Source organism: Nycticebus coucang, chromosome 22 (assembly GCF_027406575.1).
Source record: "Nycticebus coucang isolate mNycCou1 chromosome 22, mNycCou1.pri, whole genome shotgun sequence".
In the NCBI taxonomy this organism is placed as follows: Eukaryota; Metazoa; Chordata; class Mammalia; order Primates; family Lorisidae; genus Nycticebus; species Nycticebus coucang.
The window spans coordinates 32,291,035-32,316,567 of record NC_069801.1 but is presented as its reverse complement, the minus strand read 5'-3'; positions in this window follow the sequence as shown (position 1 = coordinate 32,316,567).

Sequence of the window (25,533 nt, the reverse complement as noted above, 5' to 3'; positions counted from 1 at the left end):
TCCTGTCTCAGCCTCCCCAGGAGCTGGTCTATAGGTGCCTGGCTAATTTTTCTGTTTTTAGTAGAGATGGGAGTCTCACTCTTTCTCAGGCTGTTTGGAGTTCCTGACCTCAAGTTATCCTTCCACCTCGGCCTCCCAGAATGTAGGATTACAGGTGTGTGCCACCATGCCCAGCCCCTTTTATATATTACTTTACTGTAATCTTTATAGTAGTCAATTTTTTGGATGAGGAAGTTGAGGCTGAGTGAAGTTAAATTGATGTGATGGAGCCGGGGTTCAAACCCAGGTTTTTGGGTGCCACACTTCTGAGGCTGTGTTGGGTCAGTGCCTGTCTTTTTGTTTTGAGCCACCCCTTCTTTCATCTGTCCCAGTGAGGGGCCAGACTCCCACTCTGAAGCCCTGCCTACCCCCAGCTCCCTTGGGTCTAACCCTGACTTGCAGTGTCTGCTGCTTGGGATCTGTCTACATTCCTCTCCAGGGCCCCCCCTTCTGAATAGCTCGTGATCTTACTATATCTCTGCATTTGCCAGGCTTGATGGGCTCATCTGAGAAAGGGCTGAGAACCTCCTGACAGGTCAGTGTGGGATCCCATCTCTTATCCTTTCAAACACGCATGCCCACCCAACCATACACAAACACACTACCTGCCCAAAGAACAGAAATGTCCTATGTTGCATGTAAACTCAAGCTGCAAATGTATAAGCCAGAGACCCACACCACATGCAGGGGAGCCACTAGTTTCCACACACGCCGCACACACTCCACCCAAACACCACCTACAGAGCACGACACACCACACACACGCACAGGCATGGCACCCCATACGCTATGCCTGTGACAATGCACCTGTCACACTTTGCACCTGCCCACGGAACTGCCCATGCCCCGCCTCCGCCCTGCCTCGTGCCCACTCCCTCCCAGTGCAGGGGGTCTGTCACTTGATATGGTGGGTAGCTGAGGTGGGTCAACAATCTCCTTGCATACCCCACCTTCCAGGTACCCCGACAAGTTCCCAGATGTGCATGAAAGAAAAGTGGGAGCAGGTGGGACTGAAGTGAGCCAGGCAGGCCCTGGCACTGTGGGCAAACGAGGGCCCTACTCCTGGTAGGAGTCAGGAAGCCCATGTTTGTGGAAGGGGATCTTGGTGATGTGGCTAATGCACTGAGGACAGAGGGCTGGCAAGTCAAGGGGCCCCAAGGCCTCTGAACATGAATGAGTGATCACAATCATGGTGAAACAGAGAAAATGTGAATGGGACTATTGTAGATCTCTGATAAAGCAAAGCAGGAACAGAAGAAAAGGATACCCAAAGGTGAGTGAGCACCTGTCCATCTCCTGTGATGATCTGCGGAGCTCCGGGAAATGGCCCAGCAGTGGGTACTGGGTTCATAGTAACTCCTGGTGGCTGGGCTGCTCTGTCCAAAACTCTTCTTCCCCCAGCCTAGATTTTGAAGAATGATTATGGTGCTGCCAATAAGCCTGAATGGAAATTTGGGCATGCCTGCTCCTGGGCAGGTCCCATCTAAGGCATCCATCCCATTGCCTGAGCTGACTGGCCTAGTGCAAGGTTTGTGTGCAGAGCTCGCAAGGCAGAGGCAGGGGACCACGGGGGCAGCTGGAGTCCCACCTGGGCATGGAGCACCAGGGAGTAAGCTGTGTTTTCTAGTGACTCTGGGGTGGAAGTCACAGGTGGTGTGGCTTTGGAGCCTCCATGACACAGAGTTGGAACAATGGTTTCCTTCCCACATTTCCTGGGAGCACAACGTGTCTTTGGGTTAGGAGGGAGGATGACACTGTGGTGTTTGGATTCCTTGAACACAGCGTTCCACAAAGTGGAGGATGCTCCTCCTGAGGGCAGTGGTGGTAGGGGCAGTGGTGAAGGTCCACCTCAGATGTCCCTGAAGGTGACAGAGAACATAAGAGCTTTGCTTCATGAGCACATGTGTCTGCACGACCCCATTTGCGGGGCCTCAGGTCTGTAGCAGGTGGTCAGGAGTGGGGCTGTGAGTGAGAGAAATTTGAGTAATTTTAGTATGCTACCTCCGTCAAGGCCTGTCAGGCCTGGAGATATGCAGGGTACTTTGACAGTTTGCCTCAAACCACATTGTTTCGTGGACAATAGTAGCAGAGGACCCAAACACCAGGTGACTCTAAGTGAATCCTTTCCTGCTGCACCCCCAAGGGTGGCCTCATTTGTTCACCCTGCCTGGGGGGCTGTGGGGATCTCTGCACAGGTGCCCAGCCGTGGAAAAGCTCTGGGCCCTCACAGGTGAGTGCTTACGTGGTGGGGACGGTGCCATTTCTGTCATTCCTTAGTGGCTCCTCCCCTAGAAGCCCAGAAAAGACTCTGGGGAGACCCCTGCAGGAGGGAATTGGAACACTTGGGTTGGGTGGAGCAGGGTTTAACCAGCAAAAGGTGGGGGTAGAGAATTGCTTTTAGGCAGAAGGAACTGTGTGAGCAAAGCCAGAGTGGTGGGGTAATGCTGGGCTTATCTGTGGAGTGGGGACCAGTGGGCTGAGCCAGTGCAATGGTTACTTTTGTGTCAACTTGACTGGGCATAGGGTGCCCAGATGTTTAGTTAGTGTTTGGGGGCATGTGCGAAGATGTTTCTGGATGAGATTGGCATTGGAATTGGTAGACTGAGTGTGGCAGGTGATCCTTTCCAGTGTGGGTAGAACATAAAGATGGAGTGAGGAAGAATTCTTCCTCTCTGCCTACCTTCGGGCTGGGACACTGGTTTCCTTTTGCCTTCAGACTTGGACTGGAATCATCGGCTTTCCTGGGTCTCCTGCTTGTCAACTGTAGATCTTGACACTTCTCAGCCTCTATAATTATGTGAGGCGATTCCTTACAATAATCCTCTTATATATATGTATGTATACATATACATCTTACATATCCCTTACTTATATATAGCTTACATATATGTGTGCGTGTATATATATATACATACACACACATGCACATATGTAGTACATACGTATCTCCTATTGGTTCTGTTCCTTTGGACTAACACAGCCAGTGCATTGGATCTCAACCCTGCACGTTAGCATCATCTGGAAGGGGCCAGGGTGGGAGTGGGTTCAAAAAGTATGAGTCTGGAGTCCCCATCCCCTGAGTCTCTGATTCCCTTGGTCCTAAGGAGAGGTGGCTGGACATCTCTATTTTTTACAAGTGTACCAGGGACTCTGTTCTGCATCTAGAGTGAAGTTCTGGGCTGGGGCATGGAGCAAGTGAAGGAGAGGAAGGACAAAGATGGAAACTCATTCGGGGCATGTATGTGTTGCAGGCATTTGCACAGCTTTGCTTGGTGAACAGTGTACAGGACAATGCCATGTGGCAGCGATGATTATTCTCCCTGTTTTTTCTTGTAAAGAAACCAGATACACAGTGAGTAAGTAGATGGCCCAAGGGCAGCAGGATAGTCTGCAGCTAAGCTGGGATTCACATCCAGGTCTGTCTACCCCACAATCTGGAAGATGAGCCTGGAAAGGTTTGGCTTGGAAGGAGCATTTGCCTTTTGTCCTGGGAGCCATGGAAAACAGCAAAACATGGTAACCCCTACTCTGAGGTCAGACCCCCCTCATCAGTAACCCTGCACTCTTGCCTGGGAGGATACCTTCAAGCTTGGGGAGTCTGCAGGATTCATGAGTTGTGTAGTAATGTCTTGCACTTTTTAATGTTATTAGTGGAATATTAGTGTTGGGCTGGACGTCAGAAATCAGAGACCGCCTTGCACGGGAGGCAGTCTCATTCATAATAGATGTCTCATTCATTTTTTTATGAGATAGCAGTGTTTGACACACAATAGGCACTCAATTAATGCTCATGGAATTGAAGTAAATGGTTTTAGAGGTCACAGAATGGATGTAACAATGCTCAGAGAAGTTTAACATCTTTTCTAGGTCACAGCTAAAGCAGAGCTTGGACTAGAACTGGTTTTTCTGATCCCAGTCAAGTGTCCCTTCCATGTGGTTGTTTTACAGTGTTGTTAGTTTCAGAATCATAGACATTTGGGGCTCAGTGGGCCTTAGAAAAGGTTCACACACCATTTACAAATAGTCTTCACCTTTGGTGTATGCCAGCTCAGCAGTGATGGCTGTCTCAAGGCACGTGTGCACCAGGAGCTTGGCTATTCTGATTTCTTCCAAATCCTTTGTTATTATGGTTGAGAAAACTGAGATCATTTTTGCCTTCCATAAAACTTGTCACTGGACACCAATAATAAAACACCCTTCCTTGAGTCTAAGATTTTCTAGCTTCTCCTTAAGGAGAGCCAACATTGGGATGATGGCAAAGATTTTGGACTTGAAGAGATTTTGTGCTCAATGACTATGTGATCTTGAGTACTTTTCTTCTTTCTTAGTGTCAATTGCTTCATTTGTAAGATGGAGATATAATCACTCTGGGTAATTATGAAGAGTAAACTAAGGAAAAAGTATCCTGTCAACTATGAAACACTATTTTCATACATTGGGTTGCTCTTCACCTCCTCCTGTGTCTATGCCCTTTCTCTGTAACCTTGGAGTTCTTCTCACTGAGGCAAGGTATATTGCCCTTGTCTTGAACATGAGGCTTGGCCGTGTGACTTGCTTTGGCTGTGAGTCACACTTGCTGTCTTTTTTATTTTATTTTTTAAAATTTTATTGTTTGGGATTCATCGAGGGTACAAAGAATTAGGTTGCACTAATTGCATTTGTTAGGTAAAGTCTCGCTTATAATTGTGTCCCACCCCTAAGAGGTGTGCCATATACTGTGACCTCACATCCCCCTTCTTCCTCCCCACTCCCTGCTCCCTCATTCTTCTACCCCTCCCCAGCCTTGTGTTAGATCATCTACGGCCTTCAGATTAGATTGAGCACATTGGATTCTTGCTTCTCCATTTTTGGATGCTTTATTAAGAACAATGTGTTCCAACTCAATTCAGGTTAATAGAAAAGATGTAAAGTTTCCATCTTAAAATGGTAGAATAATATTCCATGGCATACATATGACACAGCTTGTTAATCCACAGGGTACTGTCTTGAGCTAGACCATGATAGCCTGTGACTACCATGAGAAGAACATCCCTCCCCCACTCAGCCTGCTGAGCCAGGGAGGAGGAGGGAGATGTGTAGCTGACTCAGACCAACCCTGCAGTTCACCCATCTAAGCCTAGCTTAGATCATAAAATCTCCAGCTGACCTGAAGATGCCAGTGCTAAAGGAATGCCTGTTATGGTACATGACTGACATTGTTTGTTATGCAGCGAAAGCTGACTGAGGGATTTCTGAAGGCCATGTTTGGTCACTTTTGCTGGGGGTGCAGTTTTATTGTGGAGTGCATAAAGGACAAAGTGCTTAGAAAAGGAGGGGCACCTTGTCACGTTTGGCCCTCCTTCCTCTGCCACTCCTAGAAGGGGCCTAGGGGCCTAGGATGCCACTGATACTGACTGGAATATCCAAACACATGTGTGAGAGCCTCTCTAGCTCTGTGGCTGTTCACAAGCTCCACACAGAATGTCACTTGCTTTGGTTGTGTTTCATGTGCCTTGCAAATGATATCTTCCTTCCAACCACCTTATATGCCTGTGTTTTCCTTTCTGGGGTTCTTATTGCTTATTCCCCATTCTCTACCCCTTCTCTGCACCCCACTTTGGAGTGGCCTTTTATTGTCTGCAGGAGTGGAGGAGCAGCTGCCCCAATTAGCTTGGAGGGAGTGGACTTCACCATAGCTGGGGAGCAGGGCGGGTTTGTGGTGGGTGACTCCAGGGTCCATGAGAATATGCAGAGCTATGCATTAATAGGCAAATGCTCAGCTTTCCAAGTCTTTTGCTCTGAAGATCAAGCAGAAAAACGTGACAACTGATATGTTAAATGGATGTAAAGAAAGAAATTCTTCCAGCAGATCTCTGCTCTAGAGATTTTTTCCCTGCAAATGAAGAAAAGAAAGGTGATGTATGCTCTAAAACAATTTTAACTGGTATTTCTCAGGTGCACAGGCCGTTAACTTTGAGGTCATTGGGTTGAGAGAAAGAAACTGGGGCCAGAGTTGGGTAAGGTAGCAGTGATTTATGGGCAAAGCAGGTGTAGGGATCCAGATGTGCCAGGTCCTAACTGGGCTCTTCCTCTGCTGAGCATGTTTTTAGGACCAATGCGGTCCAAGATGAAGGCAGAGATTACTACCTACATGGTTTAATTTTCTATGGACTTAGTAGCTATCACCTATCTTCCTGCTGCAAAATGCCACCCTGCAAGAGTATAGCTCTTCTCATGGGGTGGTCTTACTGTCTTTGTGTCCAAAGAGTCACTTCCGGTTGCTCCTGTTTATAATAGGGCTATGCCTCTGTTGCCCCAGATGCTGACTTCTCTGAACGTGGCTGTCTTCCCACATTGCAGGTACTTGGGCTGTCACAGTCCCTGACAATTGCTAATAAAATGCGGAAGCTTGCTGTGCTGCTCTCTCTGGCCCCTGGTTGGGGCCACCCACTCTTCTCCAGCCCTTCCACACTGCAGTTTGGGACCAAAGAAATCTTCATGCATTTGCAAACAAAAAGGAATCCTCTGTCTTCCATCTTCAACCCAGAATCATTTATTTCGTTTGTGTTAACAACCTCATAGGATAATTGACTGAACTTCACTCCCTTCCAGACAAAATCTGTTCCTATCCTTGGGGAGTGCTGTTACTTCTGTAGTCTTGGAAAGATAATCACAAAATGGTCCGTGATTGATGTGCCAGGGAGGAGGAGGGAGATTGGCAAGTTTCTAAGAGTTGGGTTTTTATCCATGGTTGCTTTATTATACCCAGGTAATAAATGGGAAACTGAGGTCCAGAGAGTGTAAGTGGCCAGCCTAAGAGGTTACAGTGCAGTGGTAGTGTTAGGGAATAAATGTTAATGTCCTCCCCCAACCAAATTCATATGTAGAAGCCCTAATCCCTGAGGGGATAGTATTAGGAGGTGGGGCCTTTGGAATTAATTAGGCTTAGATGAGGTCATGAGGATGATGCCCTCATGGTGGGATTAGTGCCCTTATAATTAGAGGAAGAGGCTGGAGATGTCTCTCTCTCTCTTTCTTTCTATCTCCATGGGCACACACTGAAGAAAGGCTATGTGAGCACACAGTGAGAAGGTGGCAGTCGACAACTCAGAAGGTGGGCTCATAACAGACAATGAATCTGCCAGCACCTTGATCTTGGACTTGTAGAACCATGAGATGTAAGTGTCTCTTGATTAAGCCATCTAGTTCAGGGCAGTCCAACTGCCATATGACAGGAGGTGAGAAGCCAGGCCTCCTGACTGTCAGCTCAACTTTCCTCTCCATTGCAGTGTCTTTTGGAGAACTGCACTGGTAGCCTGAACACTATCACATAGATGGCTTAAAGTTTTGCTTAATTGACTCCTGTGGGATTCAAGGTACAGAAGGGCAAACAGTATCATTGTGACGGCTTAAGACTTCATTTAACCAACTACTTTGGGGTACAGGGTGCAGGAGGGTAAACTTCATTCTGTCCTTTTGCTGGAGAGGATGGCATGGGCTTGGCTGAGACCCAATGCCTCAAGGTGACAAAGTTGGAAAAATGTTTTTCTCTAAGAACTCTTGTGGCAAGAGAGCTGGAACAGACATCTTGCTGTCCAACAACTGAGGTAATTAATATTCCATTAACAAGGCCATTACAACTCCTGAATAGAAATATACTTCATCTTAAGGTGCGAAGCCTACTTCTAAGTGAGGTGTAACAGCTGAATAAGCATACCTGCTGATTTATGTCCATAAAACTTAATTTATTAGCAATGTCTTAATTGTGATGGTGCATACGGTCCCTGAGCCATTAGTAAAATCCTCTAAAAGCCGCTGACGAGAATAATATGCACAATAAATGGGGTGAGCAGCACTTTCTCTGCTTCTGAGGCTATAGACTTGCTAATAAGGCTGGGCTAGTCTGTTAATGGAGTGGCCGGGTGGGCAGGAGGGTGCTCGAGCACAGTGTGATGGGGAGTGGCCTCCTCTTGTGCCTTGGGACCAGCCCTACAGTTGCATCTTGAAGAACAGGTGGTACCACGTGTATTCAGAAATGTGGAGATACCGGGGGAAGCCAGGGCAGGGGAAGAGGACTTTCTAAGGCACAGTGAGTGTGGCACAAAGGTGAGCCCAGAGGAATGAGAAGGTGATAGCTAGAGGATGGCCCAAGTTTCATGTACTGGCTCCCTCTCTCTCCCTCCTTCCCTCCCTCCCGTCCTTCCTTCCTCTCTGATCCTTCCTTCTTGCTTTCCTTCCTCTTCCCTCCTAGTACTGCCACAAGCTTGGTCCTATGTTGAGCACAGCCAGCATGTTAGTATTTGGGTGTCTTCATAAATGCCAAGTGGTGGACCTTGGTCCTCTTCTGACATATAGGCTCAGACATGCTATCCCCCCTGGAATGCCTGAACTCAGGAAAATGAAGGTCTGGTACAGCCAAAAACTTACAGACTCTGAAAGGGATTATTTTGCATGCTGCAGTATCCAGAATCTTCTCTCTGTTCTGGTAACCGAATAGAGAATTGCATTCCTTCCTCCCCACTCCCCTGCCTATTCCCCAGAGGGGAAGAAAGGTATTAAGAGTCCTCGTGATGGGTGAAACAATTCCAATGGCTGCTGCCAGAGGCCGACACCCCAAAGCCCTTCCCCATTTCTTACACCAACACCATTTTCTGAAAAGGACACAGGAAAAGAATGGTTTGAATAGCTACCCTTCCAGACTGCCAGAATGTGAGCTTTGTTCCTAGGCCACCTTCCACTTATGCTCTGCACCGTCCCCCGTTTTCCTGCCACTGTCCAACCTGGGGTACTAGTGGGCCCAGCGCTGCAGTACCCTTGGAATGGAATGGATTGGAAGACACCTGTTCAGGGCAGCCCAACTTTTTTTTCTTAAACTAATTTGGACTGGAATTCTATTACCGAAGAATCTTAATGTAGTCCTGCTGTGCATTGTCCAATACTTCTCTTACTAAACAACCAGGTGGGGGAAAGCTGAAAAAGAACAAGCAACATAAGGAAAAGATACTGGCTTTGAGAGGCTATCAAAATCCTGTTCTAATTTCTTTAATCAACTTTTTGGAGGTATAATTTATGTCTAATAAAACTCACCTATTTTAAGCACAGGTGAGTCTAATTTATGTCTAATAAAACTCACCTTATTTTATTGATAAGTCTTGATAAATACGTGTATACACCACGTGACCGTCCCCTTAATTACCATAGAGAACATCTTCATCTTCCCGCAATGTTTTCTGTTTTCCTTATGCCCAGTTGCTGCTATGTAGCCACTGCTTGGATTTCTGTCACTATAGATTAGCTTGTCTGTTCTAGAAGATGGTGTAAATCGCATCTCACAGTATCCCCCCCTTTTTATCTGGTTTCTAAAACCAGCATAATCGTTTGGGGATTCACTCGTGTCGTCGTGTGTCAGTAGTCCATTTTATTGCCGGTAGTGTCCCATGATCTGGCTGCAGCACCGTTTGTTTATTCCTTTGTCTGTTGATGACTATTTTGGCAGGTGCTATTATAAAGAGATGTGTACAAGTCTGTGCCCGTGTGTCTGTGTGTATGCACACAATTTCTTTTGGATAAATACGTAGGAGTGGAATTTCTGGGTTGTATATGTTTAATTATATCAGAAACTGCCAAATTGTTTTCCAAAGTGGTTGTACCATTTTATATTCCCATCAACAGTGTGTGAGAATGCTCCTTCCTTCACATTCTCATCATCTGCTCTCGGAGCTGTTTTTTAAGATTTTAACCATTCCAGTGGGTGTGAAGTGGTATCTCATGGTGGTTTTAATTTGCTTTGGTGACTAATGTTGTTGAACATCTCTTCTTGTGTTTATTAGCCTTTTGTGATGTGTCTGTTCAAATTTTGCTCATTTAAAAAATTTGAGTGGTTTGTCATCTTATTATTAGTCATAAGAGTTCTTTATGTCTTCTGGATTCTTTATGTATGCTCCTTGACAGATACATGTGGTGCAAAGATTTCTTTTTAATTTGTAGCTTTCCTTTTCCCGTGTCTTTTAGAGAGGAGGTGTGTTTTATTTTAGTGAAGTCTAATTTATTAATTTTTTTCTTTTATGAATTAGCATTTTTCTTTTCTATCAAAGAAATCATTGCCTAATCCAAAATTGCAAGTATTTTTTCCTATTATATATTTTAGAAATTTTATTGTTTTATGTTTATATCTGTGATCCATTTCGAATTAGTGTTTGTGTATGATGTGAGATAGGGATTGAGTTTACTTTTCTTTCCTATGACTATGCGGTCGTTCTACCTCCATTTATTTAAAAGAAATGGCTTATTTGTTTTATTATTGGCTTATTTATTATTTGTTTTATTATTGGCTTATTTCTGGACTTGGTGGTCTGTTCCATTGATCTATATGTTTACTCTTATACCAAGACCATTCTGTACAGATGATAACCGTAGCTTCACAGTACACTAGTTCCCCCATAATTGTGGATTCTCTTTCCATGATTTTGGTTACCCATAGTCAACCATGGCCTGAAAGTATTAAATGGAAGATTCCAGAATTAAACAATTCATGGGTTTTAAATTAAATGCCATCTGAGTGTTGTGACGAAATCTCACCCTGTCCCACTCCATCCTGCCTGAAACACAAATCTCCCTTTGTCCAACATTTCCACGCTACAGATACTACTGCAGTTAATCACTTAGTAGCCTTCTTGGTCATCAGAGTGACTGTTGGTATTACAATACTGTGTTCAAGTAACTTTAAAACAATTTTAATAATATCCCCAGAGCACAACAGGTAGTGGTGCTGGCATATTGTTATAATTATTTTATTTGATTATTAGTTATGGTTGTTACTACCTTACTGTGCCTCGTTTATACATTAAACTTTATCATAGGTATGTATGTATAGGAAAATATATGGTATATGCATATCTATAGTTTGGTACTATCTGTGGTTTCAGGCACACACTGGGGGTCTTGGAATGTATTTCCCTAGGATAAGGGGGGACTACTGTACAAGTCTTGAAATCAGATAGTGTAAACCCTAGAACTGTGTTCTTTTTTTCAGATTTCTTTTAGCTATTCTAAATCCTTTGCATTTCCATTCAGTGTTAGAGTCAGTTTATCAACTTATACAAAAATCTGTCTAGGATTGTGATTGTGATTGATTTCAATTTGTAGAATCATTGAGGGAGAAGGACCAGCTTCACAGTACGGAGTCTTCTAACCTGTGAATGTGGTGGAACGCCGTATTTATGTAGATATGTTTAATTTTTCCCAGTAATATTTGTTGTGTTCAGTGTAGAGATTTTGCAGTTTTTTCTTAAATTTATTCTAAGCATTTTGTTTTTTAAATCAATACTACCACAAATCACAGAACGATATACAAAAAAGTCAGTTGTACTTCTAGATCCTAACAATAACCTAGAAGTACTGTGATTTTGCTAAATTTTCTTATTTGTTCTATTAGGTGTTTTCGGGGCATATTCCTTGGAATTTGGTGCCATTTTGTTGTTTGTAGAAAAGACCATTTAAATTCTCACTGTCTAATCTTTATACCTTCTATTTCTAATCCTCTTATGGTACTGGCCGGGAACTCCAATGCAATGTTGTGTAGAAATGGTAAGAGTAGACGTCAGTGTTAGTCTGTTCTGTATTGCTATAAAGTAATACCTGAGACTGTGTAATTTATAAAGAGAAGAGGTTTATTTGGCTCACAGTTCTGTAGACTGCACATGAAGCGCCGTGCCAGCATCTGCTTTTGGTGAGAGCTTCAGGCAGCTTCCAGTCAAAGCAGGAGTCAAAGGGGGAACAGGTGTGTCATATGGTGAGAGAAAGAGCAAGCCAGCGAGAGGTGCCAGGTGCTTTTAAGTTCCTCTTGGGAACTAATACAGTGAGAACTTGCTCATCTTTGTGGGGAGGGTGCCAAGCCATTCATGAGGGATCTGCCTCCATGACCCAAAAACCTCCCACCTGGCCCCACCTCCAAATGGGGATCAAATTTCACTGTGATCCAAACCATCCTTGCCTTTTCCCCTGATTTTAGTAGAAGAGCTTTAAGTATGATTTGCTATAGTTTTTTTGTTTTGTTTGTTTTCATACATATCCTTTGTTAGGTTAAGTTAAGGAATTTCCTTTTATTTTTTAGTTTGCTAGGAATTTCTTTGTTGCTTATAAATTTTACCAGTTATGACAAAACAATAGTTTTGATTTAGGTATTTTCCTATATGTTAAAATGAATAATTATTACACCAAGAGAAACTTTGGGAGGAAAAGATTTAAAATGTAATAATTAAAACTTCAGGATTACTGAAAGGAAATATCTGAGTACATATCTTTCTTTTATAATTTATTGCTTCTCAGCCTTTTGGCTAAGATCAAGTGTATATCTTTTATAATTTAGTGGTATGGAAGTCCTTTTTAAGCATGCCTCCAGCTAGAAGCCATAAAGAAAAAAGTTATTAGATTAAACTGTGTAAAAATTATAAATTGCTGTTTTAAAGATGTCATGAGCAAATATACAAGATTAGCTACCCCCGATTAAAGATGTATGTAACAAATATGATAGATGCAAAGTTGTACTTTCTAATATATAAAGAGTTCATATGCATCACTAGGAAAAGTTGGAACAGTTTCTTAAATAAATGGGTAAAAGGCATGAACGAGTTAAGTAATAAAAGAAATACAAATACTCAGCAAAAGTATGAAAAGATGCTCAATATCAGCAGTGTTAAAATAAATACAAATTAAACAATAACAAATATTTGACAGATTGGCAAAGATTAAAAAAATGGTAATGTTCAGTATACAGGAGGGTTGGAGAAAATTTTCATATCAGTAAGAGATGAATTAGTATACAGCATTGAAGCATATTTGTTAATAGTTATGAAATGCCTTAAAAATGTGCACACTTTTAACCTAACAATTTCACTTCCAGGAAGTGAAAGCATCATTGAATAAATGAGAAAATATTTATGTATAAGGATGTTTACTGCAAATGATAGATAATTTAAAATTTTTGATATGACTTAAATATCTGTCAGTAGGGACCTGATTAAGTAAATAAATTAAATTGTTCCATAGCCATTCAGTGGAATACTATGTAACTATTTAAATGGAGTATGTAGATCTATAATTATGAAATAAAAATATGTGTCTTGTCAAATTACAGGTACTATATGTATCACTGAATCCCGTTTTTTTCTTTTATTTGTATAAAAAAGAAAATGTGTCTATCCGTGCCTAACACAATTGGCCTATAGTTGGTACTCAATAAATATTGAATTAAAATAAAAAGAGTACATGTGTTTATATATAAAATGTTAACAATAATTATCTGTGGGTGAAGGGAATTCGGGTGATTTTTTTACCTTCTCTGTCCATTTCTGTATAGTTTATTCTTTATTGATAAATAATAATTGTACGTATTCATGGAATATGTGTGAGATTTCAGTACACATATACATGTGTAGGATCAAATCATGATGATTGGGATATCAATTGTGAATTTTTTTTTTTTGAGATAGAGTCTCACTCTGCTGCCCCAGGCTAGAGTGCTGTGGTGGCAGCCTAGCTCACAGCAAACTCAAACTCCTGGGTTTAATGGATCCTCCTGCCTCAGCCTCCTAAGTAGCTGGGACTATAGGCACCCAGCCAATTTTTTCTACTTTTAGTAGAGACTGGGGTCTTACTCTTGCTCAGGCTGTTTTTAAACTCCTGAGCTCAGGAGATCCTTCCACCTCAGCCTCCCAGAGTGCTAGGATTATAGATGTGAGCCATGTCCCCACCATGAAAAATTTTTAATAAGCATATGTTACTTTTATAATCAGAAATAATGGTAGCTCTATTTGTTTTCTAAAAATATAAAGAGAACCAATAGGACTTGATGATGGAGTAAGGTGGAGCATGAGAGAAACGAAGTGTTCAGGATGCTGGTCTATATTTCAGCCAGGGTGACTGGTTTTAAAGGTTCTGCCTCCATACAAGATTGAGAAATCAGGGTCGGGGGAGTGTGTATATTTGTGGTGGTTATTATATTTTCCACCTGGGGCACCCAATAGGATATATGGGTCTGGAGCTTGGAAGAAAGAGGCTGGATTACAAGCCAATTACTATTACTAAGTTGCAAGTCCAAGTGTGGCGGTTACAATCATAGCAGTGGATCCTGCTACCCAACAGAGGACCGTGTGAGGACAGGGTACAGCAGAGCTTCTGTCCAACACAACCCCCTTCAGGGAGGGTTGGAAGAGCTTCCAGGAAAGGAACCAGTGGAGAAATAGGGACTTAGGAAGAAGAAGTGACAGAGTGGTGTTCTGAAATATTGGAGACTAGGACAGCTGAGAGGTCAAGCTAGGTATGGAATGAAAAATGTCCGGTGCTGCTGGGCATGGTGGCTCGCACCTGTAATCCTAGCACTTTGAGGGGCCGAGGTGGATTGCTTGAGCTTACGAGTTCAAGACCAGACTGAGCAAAAGCAAGACCCTGTCTCTACTAAAAGTAGAAAAACTGAGGCAAGAGGATTGCTCGAGCCCAAGTTGGAGGTTGCTGTGAGCTATGATGCCATGGCACTCTACCCAGGGTGACAGCTTGAGACTCTATCTCAAAAAAGAAAAGGAAAGAAAAACATCCAGTGGATTTTGATAGTTAGTAGGGCATCCATGACCTTGGAGGGAGAGGTCTCATTAGAATGGCGAGAATGGAGGTGAAAATGAAATGAACCGCGGGGTGAATGCCATGTGAGTTGGTGGAGCAGTAAATGTTTTCAATTCCTATGAGACACTTGGATGAGAAGTTAAGAAAATAACTAGGGTGATAGGAGGAGAGAGATGCAAGGTTAAGGATGATAATCTTTACTAGGATGGAAGAGATTTGATCACATTCATAGTCTGAGGGGCATGAGCTAGCTGAAAGGGAGCATTCAAAGACACAAGAGAGGAGAAGTGAGGCTTCACACAGGGGTCAGAACTGGGAGGAGGGACCAGGTCCATGGTTCCAAGAAAGGGATTAGTTTTGGAGGAGATGACTGCCTTCCACTGTGGCGGGGAGAAGGAGGCGGGGGGTGGGGGGCATGTCTGCAGTGGTAGCTGGAGGGTGGGGGCAATAATTAGAGGTGGTTCACACTTGAATTTCACCCTTGATGATGTTTCATCATCTCACTACAGAAAGACCAGAGTTTTAAGGTTCCCGCTTGATGAAGTTGGCTTGACGCAAAGCAATAATGAAAGTTGCCAACGGAGAACGCGACAGGAATCAGCCTGGGTGTCAAATTCACTCAGCCCCTATGTGCAAATAGATAATTACGAGGCATCTCTCCCAGACGAACGGATCAAGATTCTTCTCGTGCGTAAGCCGGCACATGTTTTAAGATTTCCAGAATACAAATTTCCGAAATAATGATTCTAATAAACAGTGGTTATCTTAACTTTATTTTCAGGCCATAAAACACATCCTTTGATAAATTATTTCGCCTTCTATCCCCAAGTGCACCTCTCCATGCAAGCCTCCCCTCCCCCGGCCAGCAGCCGCCCGAACAGCAGCTCCATATATTATTCATTCCAATCAAATAAGACACAGTGGTGCCTCAGTAAACTTGCTTTTCATATCAGAATTGCTCTTATTGAGTAATACACACTGCAGACCCCAGCTTCCAGCACCAGGCCTGAAATGAGCAATTCTCTCATTGTAATAATGTGCCTCTGTCATCTCCTTATTATCAGCATGATAAAAGATGAAATATTCACAGATGCTGCCCTCCTAACCCGATCACAGCTTGATATTTGAGCTTTGGAAATGAGTTTTATAAGCTTTAATATACTCCTTGGCGGAGTGACCCCTGAAATTAAACATTATTACAGAGCGGATATTTAAAAAGCTGGGGCCGCAAATTACATCAAAATGAAAATATTAAGGAGTATTACGAATATACCAAGTGGGAACTCACAGCTCTGGAAGCTGTGAACGCCGGAGAACTCCACACGCGGGTGTCAAAAACATCAGAAAAAATAATAACAGCAGAGACACCTTGACTTCGGTTATTTTATACTTAGGACTAAACGAAATTATTTGAATGGATTTTTTCCCCCCCTCCTGTAGGCTAGCTTTCCAGGAGGGGGAAAAAAAGGCCATTATTTTCAACTTGAGGTTCCTAATGCATTTTACGCTTGGTTTAAGGGGGCACTCTTCTTCTTCTTTTTTTTTTTCCTCCTGGTGCATGGATAAATAAAAGAAATACCTAAATATAATGAAACCAAAGATCATGCTAAGAAAAAAGTGAGTAAACATGACTAGAAAGAGCCTCTGAATTCGATTTCCCTGGAGTCTGGCGCTCTGATGGACAGGCTTACGGCAACATCTGAGCTGCTGGAAACCCAGGGGGAGAAAGGGAGGGTTGCCAGCCTGCCATAGAGATGGGGATGTGGAGTGCTCTGGAGTGCTCTGGAGCTCAGCGCTGTGTGCCTGCGCCTTCTACAGCATTTCTATTTGCCTAATTCTGGGGGCTGGGCTTGGGTACTATGGATGCCAACCAGAGAATTCTGGACTTCTGCTAGATGGGAAGCTTCATGAGGGCAAGGTCTGTGCCTGGCTTGTTTCTAGCTGTATTCCCAGCATTAGCTCTAGCATTCAAATAGGTGATCTTTAATGAATACTACATTTATTAAGTGAATAAGTGAATGAAGGCAAGAGAACAAATGACTTCCCAGTTTGTCTCCTTCCCAGTCCCCAGAGGACTTCTTTCCCTCCATGGACTTGCAGAGACCACACAAGGAACCTTTCAGAGGCCCCATCTTTTAGTATTTGTCTGGGGCTGTAGAACTGATTTGCCAATTATACTTGGAGCCTATTCCAAATATTTCGTTTTGATGCATTATACATATTTTGCTATCTACTTGACATTGAAAGCTTCTTTTTCTTGTTGTTGCCTTTTTATAGTCATCTCTATCACCTTCAGTTTCCTCAGCTGCAAAATTGGGACTCTTAACACCCACCTTGCTGGTTGCTAATAAGTTGGAATGAACAAATACACAAAATGACGTGTTAGTCCTTTTTCCTTTTTTCTCCTCCTCCTCCTCTTCCTTCTTCTTCTATGGCACAGACGTATTGATCAATTCATGATAATCTTTTTTTTTTCTTTATAAGAAACAAAAATTCTTTGCCTTAGAGATCAGTGTGCCAAGATTTTCTATTACAAACCACAAATGTATTTGTGTGGTGGGGAAGGGACAAGAAATGGATTTTGAAATGGCTAGACTAGGGTTTTGGTCCTGACTTTGTCTAATTGTAGCTATGAACCTTAGGCAAGTTATTTAACCTCTCTGAGGTTCAGTTTCCTTATTTAAATTAATAAAAATGGGGATTTTGGTTACATTTCTCATTTGCTAGCTTCAAAAATTAAATAGGGATATAAAGATTAGGGAGAGAAGAAACAACAGTTATTATTTGCAGATCTATGATTGACCATGTAGAAAACCCACAAGAATCTATAGATAAATTATTAGAAGAAAAATGAGACTTTAGCAAGGTTGCTGGATACAAAATCAATATACAAAAGTCAATCCAATTTTTATATACCAAAAGCAATCAGTTGGGAAATTTAATTTAAAATAAACCATTCACATTAGGAGCTAAAATATAAAAGAACCTAGAAGTAAATAAAATAGAAGCTATGAAAGTCTTCTTATGGAGAAAATTATAACGTTTTTATTGAAATACATTAAGATCTAAAGAAATAGATACATTCTTCGGCAAAATATCCTATGTTGTAAAGATATAAATTCCTCAAAGTACTCTTTTGATTCAATGAAATTTCAACTAGATTTGCAACACAGTTGGAACTTGACAGGATAATTCTTACATTTATATAGTATAACAAATGGCCAAGATCCTCTTGAAGAAAAATAAGCCAGGGGGATTTTCCTCTATCAGATAGCAAGATTTATCATAAAACTATAGTAATCAAGGTAGTGATAAATGAACAAGACAGTGACACAGAGGAAACAGTCCAGAAACAAATGCTGCAGACATGGAAACTCAATTCTTGATGGAGTGGACATAGTAGATTAGTGGGAAAAGAATGGAATATTCAATTGATAGTGCTGGGAATATCAGTTATCTTTACTGAAAAAACAAAGGCATCCGATTCCTATATCACAATCTATACAAAGATAAATTCCACGTGAATTAAGAAACTGAAAATAAAAGCAAAAACTAGGAAACTTTAAGGACACAATATATGAACTTATCTTTATAACCTTGAGGTCACTGAAACGAGGACATTAGAAAGAAAAAGATTGATAAATTTGACACACTGTGACTAGGAACCTGTCCCTCACAAGACACTTTAGAGCAGTGGTTCTCAACCTTCCTAATGCTGTGATGTACTTTCATTGTTACAAAGGGGTCGCGACCCACAGGTTGAGACCTGTTGCTATAGAGTGAAAAGACAGGCCTCAATTACTTATATTTGCAACACACATAACTAACAAAGGATTGATATCAACGAGATGTAAAGAATGATTGCAGGCTGGGTGTGGTGGCTCACACCTGTAATCCTTGCACTTTGGGAGGCTGAGGCTGGTGGATTGCCTGAGCTCAAGAGTTTGAGACCAGCCTGAGAAAAGCAATACCCTTTTCACTCTGAGAAAAAGTGAGAAAAAACAGGCAAGAGGATCGCTTGAGCCCAAGAGTTGGAGGTTGCTGTCAGCCATGATGACTTTGTGGCACTCTACCCAGGGTGACAGAGTGATACTCCACCTCAAAAAAAAAAAAAAAAAAAAGAATGATTGCAAAGAACAATACTTTTTAAATAGACTAATGGGCAAAAGATGTATGCAGGTTTTTTTGTAGAAGAGAAAACAAATGGGGAGTAAACCCGTGAAGAGATGCTCAACTTCACTGATAATTAGGAACTACAAATTAAAATCACAGTAAGATACCATTACATATCCGTCAGATTGCCAAAAATGAAAAAGATGGTAATAGCAGGTGTTGGTAGGGATGTGGAGTAACAGAATTTCTCATCTCCAACTGTCAAGAGTGTAAATTTGTACAACCATTTTGGCAAACTGTTTGCCATTGTATAGCCAAGTTGAACACACACACACTCACACACATGCTATGACTCAACAATTCATTCCCAGAGTGTACCCTAAAGAGACTCTTGTATGTGTATACCAGAAGTTGTATACAAAAATGTTCATAACATCATTTTCTACAATAGAAAGATAATGGGCTTAACCAAAATGCCAATCGACAGTACAATGGACAAAGAGATTGTGTTAACTTACACAAGGGAACGCTACTCAGAAGTAAAAATGAGTATGTTACTGCTATCTACATTGACTGGGATGAGTTTACCAGTAATCAAAGGGCCATGATAGAAGACGGTCATAGGGAAATATCTGTAGTATGATTCCATTTATAGAATATTCATTGATAGGTAAATAAAATAGTATTTTGTTTAGGGATCCATACATAGAAGATCTAAGGAATGATTAAAACAAAATTGAAGCTACTGTTTACATTAGGATGAGGTGGGCTGATAGGAGAGAGTATAAGATGGGAAGAGTACGTAGCAGAGATACTGGGATGTTCTATTTCTCAGCCAGGGTTGTGGGTGAATTTCATGGATTTTCATTTCATTGTTATTTCATTAACAGTAATATGTTTCAAACCCTTTTTTGTATGTTTTTTAAATAATAAAAAATAAAAAAGCAAGCTCAGAGATAGGCAGTTGTTTGCTTGGAGTAAGAAGTAGATCAAGGTTATAAACCACCGTGACCTTCAGGCTGGTGCCCTTCCTTGAAGCATTAACGGATAAGCTCAGCCTTCTGCTGACCATTGCTCTTTCTCCACCGCACCTGTGTGCTCTTGACTCCTGAATCCTGCAGCTCCTTCTTCTGATGTGTAGGCCTCCCCCATGGGACAAGAAACTAGATTAGGAGGCCGTATTTCCAAACAGGACTAAGTATTTTCCTACCATTCATCATTAGGAGACAACATTGAAAACCCAAATACCAGATGTGTCAGTTATCAACAAAAAGGCCAGTTTGCAAGGCTTATTCTTGAACATTTATAAAATGCCAGAAATTTCTTGCAAATGCCAAAAAGGGGTTGCCAGAAAAGCTGACATTAGAAAGGACTTTGAGGGTAGCATTGCCCAAGCCCCTCATTTTATCTGAGAGTTAGAAACTTACCCAAGGCTACAGAGCCAGGAAGTAGTGAAGTTGGAATGAGATTACCCAACTCCTATGGTCTCTGGGAAGCTGTTTCCTCCAACCAGTGCCAGCAGCAACATCTTGCTATTCTTAGGTTCCTGACAACCTTCAGAATCCTAGCCAACAGGGGTGTTTATGCATGGGTTCCCGTGATTGTGACTTCTGGATTGCAATAGCATGCGGAATCTGCTAAATCATCAGAGAAACACCCTAGAATGTTCTGAATCATTTTGGTGTTAAGTACATCCTAGAATCTAGAATCTAGGTATTCCAGAATCTTGGTTTATAAGGGTATTTATTAATTCAGCAAATATTTGTTCTTGCCTATTGAGTGCAAAGCATGGAATTAGCACACATGGGGTTGTGGGGGACACAGGCAGAAACCAAGAGTAAACAGGGCTGTTTTTAAAGAAAGGAGACTTTTATGGAATTGGATGGAGAAAGGTGAACCAAGATATCAGTGTAAAGGTGGTGTGTTAATTTCTTATTGTGGGTCCTCACTGATGGGCATCGTTATCTCACTTTGACCTATGACTGTGGGGCCACAGATGCATCCATTTATTCTTGCCCCATTGTTCCCAATGTGGATTGCTTTAAGGTGGCAATTGGATGACCTCTTGTGACAGTGCCAGTTCATCCACAGCTGCTTAATTGCCCATATTATATCAGTGAGAAGCAATTCCAATTTACCCAGCCCAGGAGGGAGCGTGTTCTGTATAGCTACAAGGCTGACACACAGACCCTTCTCCAAAACATGAGCCTGTTCCTTTCTGTGCCTTCTCTTTGAGTGTCGCTCACGGGGGCCAGTGACCACCGTCCAACACCCCAGCGCACATGTGTACACCAGTGACTCTGACGTAACAATGTCTACACGTGTCCCCCTCTGCCCTCCCACCAACATGGATAATACTACTAATATTCACAAACATTTACTTAACACCTACTGTGTGTTGGGTGCTATTACAATTGCTTTCATTTAGTCCTTCCAATAGCCCCTAACGGGTTCTTTCATTATTCCACATTATCCCCCTGAATCTGATTTCAAGCCCAGCCAGTATGATTCCAGAGCCTTAACTACTCTGCACATATTCAACTATTTTTATATGCCACTATGGTCCGAATGTTTATGTCCCACAAAAACTCATGTATCGAAACCTGACTTGCAATGCAATAGTGCTAAGAGGTGGGACCTTTGGGAGGTGATGAGGTCATGAGGGCTCTGACCTCATGGATGGGATGAATCCCCTTATAAAGAGAACTAAGGGAGCTTGTTAGCCCCTTTTCGCCCTTTCATCACGTAAGGACACATAGAAATCATTCTCTATGAGGAGTAGACAGCAACCGGCTGGCACCTTGATGTTGGACTTTCCAGCCTCTAGAATTGTGAACAATAGATTTCTGCTGTTTGTAGATTACCCTGTGTAAACTTTTTTTGTTATAGAATCTTGAATGGATTAAGACACATGTTTATTATACTCCATATGTGAAGTAAGTAGTGAGAACACAGACACAGTCTCTGCTGTCATGAAGCTAATAATCCAGTGGGGAAGTTGGATATTGGTCATTCACCCAAATATGAAGTCACAGATGGTGACAAGGCAGTAGGGGAGGGATGCAGGGAGCCCTGAAAACCTAAGATAGGGACTCCCGGGTAGTGTGGGAGAATTGGGGAGAGCTGTACGAGGAAGTCACTTTCAAGATGAAAATTGAGTGGGCAGTAACTTGCTTAGGTGGATGTGAGGCAGAGGGAGACCAGGACAGTGCAGGGGGAGGGCATAGACCTCTAGGGCAGGAAGGATTGGAGAGAGATGATGACAGGACTGTTTTTCTTTTCTTTCTTTTTCTTTTCTTTTCTTCTTCTTTTTTTTTTTTAGACAGCATCTTACTTTGTCATCCTTGGTAGAGTACCATGGTGTCACAGGTCACAGCAATCTCAAATTCTTGGGCTCAACTGATCCTCTTGCCTCAGCCTCCCCAGTAGCTAGGACTACAGGAGCCCGCCACAGCGTGTGGCTGTTTTTTAGAGATGGGGTCTCACCCTTGCTCAGGCTAGTCTTGAATTCCTGAGCTCAAGCAATCCACCCGCCTTGGCCTCCCAGAGTGCTAGGATTATAGGCGTGAGCCAGGACATCTGGCATGATAGGACTTTTTTTTTTTTTTGAGACAGAGTTTCACTGTGTCACCCTCAGTAGAATGCATCAACCTCAAACTCTTGGGCTTAAGCGATTCTCTTGCCTCAGCCTCCTGAGTAGCTGGGACTATAGGTGCCTGAGACAATGCCTGGTTTTTTGTTGCAGTTGTCATTGTTGTTAATCTGGCCCGGGCTGGTTTTAAACCCAGCACCCTTGGTGTATGTGGCTGGCACTGTAACCACTGTGCTATGGGCACTGAGCCAACAGCACTGTTTTTATAGGAGACTTCATGTTTGCAGACAGCCCCAGAATCAACAAGAGGATTGAGGGCAGCTGGAGAAGCATCTTATCCTAAATAGACTAACGGAATTAAGCACTATGATTTGTATTGTCTTGAGGCAGAGGCCTATTTATTTGTCACTCTTGGTAGAGTGCCATGGCCTCACTGCTCACAGCAACCTCCAGATCTTGGGCTTAGGTGATTCTCTTGCCTCAGCTTTCCAAGTAGCCTGCCAGGCTATAGGCACCTGCCATAATGCCTGGCTATTTTTTGTTGTTGTTGCAGTTTGGCCAGGAGAGGGTTTGAACCCACCACCCTCAGTATATGGGGCCAGCGCCCTACTCACTGAGCCACAGGTGCCACCCCTCATTTCCATTCTTGAGTTCAGGGGACCTGCTCTCAAAATCTGACTTTCTTCCTCTGAGATAAAGGTGGCTGCTTTTGCACCATGGCTAAATTATTTCTTGGCACCTGACTTTGGAAATTCATTAATTCAGGAAGCCAAGAAATTCAGCCAGGTCTGAAAGTGTTACCCAGCCAAGATGTGCATTCCAGCTGTCTCTGGCTGTGACTGGAACTCTGTTTTTTATCTTTCTCCCCTTTTCTTTCATCAGAAATACGTTCTGCTTATCACTGGTCTGTTTGTCCCGACATTGCTCATTTCTCATTTTCTTTATATTAGTTAGGACCAGTGCTTGCAAGTGAATCAATGAACTCAGTTGGGTCTAACAAAAAAATGTGGGTTTATCACAAGGATGTTACAGTGTTTTATGAAATTTAAAAAGAGATAGGTGACTGGGCCTTAGGAACAGACAGACCCAGGTGATGGAGCATTAAACAGAATTCTCCCCTCCATTTCTGCAACTGGAAGGGAGGATGGAGCCCTGCTTCACTCTCTTGGTCACGGATAGCATAGAGAGTGCTGTCAGCATTTGCCATGAGAGGTAAAGTTACTTTTGTTTTCTTATCACAGCTCTTGAAGATCATGAATATGCCCAGTATTTGCTTTTTTCTTTTTATGTCCCAAGGTAAGATAGTCATGACCAGAAATTCAAGAAAATTCTTATTGTGCATTTTGAGGCTCTAAGTCCAAAACATGGCACAGAGTTGGAAGGAGAGCCATTCCTTCTGCCTCTGCATGGAGCCTCCCCCCCGCCCCCCGCCTGACTCTCCCTAGCAAGGTCTGGATTATAGCAGAGGGGGCTCTGCCTCAGCTCTGGGGGCACTAGGGGCTCTCCCTATGTGTTATTTCTGTATTCTTTAGAGTTCTCTTTATTTATCCTTTTTCACGCTAATCTCCTTATATAGTTACTAATTTTTATATTAAGTTTTCTCTGTTCAAATTGCTGTGTGTTTTCTCTCTCCTGATTGGACCTAGACTAATATACTGAGGTCAAAGAAATATGATTAAATCAAAAAATGGAAATATAAAATTTCAAAGTAGGTTTTATGATTTCCATTTCACAGATGGGAAGCTGAGACTAGAGAGGATGTAACTTCTGCAAAAGTTGCTGTTGGTACCCTGCCCATTTCCCCTGGCCCCTAACACTTCAGTGTACTTACATAGACTTACATCTGCCAGAGCCTACATTTCTGTGGCTGAAGGTTTTCTATAGCAGGCAGAAGTGATTGGGAGAATTAATACTGTCCTGGAGCAGTCCTCAACCAATGACTGTCAGGAGTGGTAAGTAAACATCCCAATCTCCTTGCTCCCTAGGGGTGAGTAACTCCAGGTGCATGTCTACTCTGACCACCTAGTTTCCTTTGTGGGATGTGGCATTGCCCACTGTAATAACCAGCCCAATAATGCACCTGCTCTACCTCCCCATTTCCCAGCCAGTGTCTCCTGCACCTCCCAAACCACTTGCACTCAGATCCCTTTCTCTGGTTCTGCTTCTGGAGGCACCCAACCAGGGCATTTATTCAAGGCTACAGAATCAGGCAAGGGTAGAGAAGGGGCCGGAACCCTGTCCTCCAGCTCTGTAGACTACCTTCCATGAATACCACTGCTCAGCCCCTATGTTCTTAGCAAATCCTGCTTCAAATAAGACATTACGTGTGAGTCCATGCTTACTTATCAGGTAATTCTCAAAATTCCAGCTTTCCTTTTTAAAAAATATGTGCATCAGAATTTTTTTTTATTATAGAAAATGAATACAGAACTTGTGGCAAATTTTTATAACAGAATACTATACAATGATGAAAATGAGAAACTACTGCTGTTTCAAAAATATGGCCAAATCTTGCAACCCAAATATGGCCAGATCCCCCCCAAAATGCATCCCTATTCCATTTGTATAAAATTCAGAAACATAGAATAGTATATTGTGATACTAGAAGTTAGGGTACTGTTACCTTTGGTGGGGTAAGGACTGGGAAGGAGCAAAAGGTGGGGCTTCTGGGTAGCTGGTAACGTTCTGTTATTCAATCTGCATGGTGATGGTTGGAGCAGGCTTCCTTTTTGATAGCTCAAACAGTACTCTTATGATTGGTGAACTTTTTCTGATTGTACTTATTAATAAGGTGTATATTGAACAAAAGAAACCTGAGACTCGAGAGCATATGAATGGTAGGCAGGTAGCCGGTGCCTGACTCACAAGTCCTAGCTTTTGTCATTGTCACCACAATTGTGTGAAGAAGGTATTACTAGCATTAATAAGTGGAGAATCTGAGGTTCAGAGAATTAGGCATCTTGCTCACATCTTAAAGCTGGTCAGTAGTTGATTAACCATAATATGTGTATACTCAGTTTCTATGTTTTCCATTTATCACCCAGTTCTTCTGAAAGTGGAAGAACAGATGATTCTGGTAGCATAGAAATAGTGCTTCCAGTCACACACGCTCTTCCAAAAGCAGCCTCGTCTACTCAGGTCCTGCTTACTGGGAGAGGATTTAAGTGTCCTGTTTATAATAATATGGAAGGATT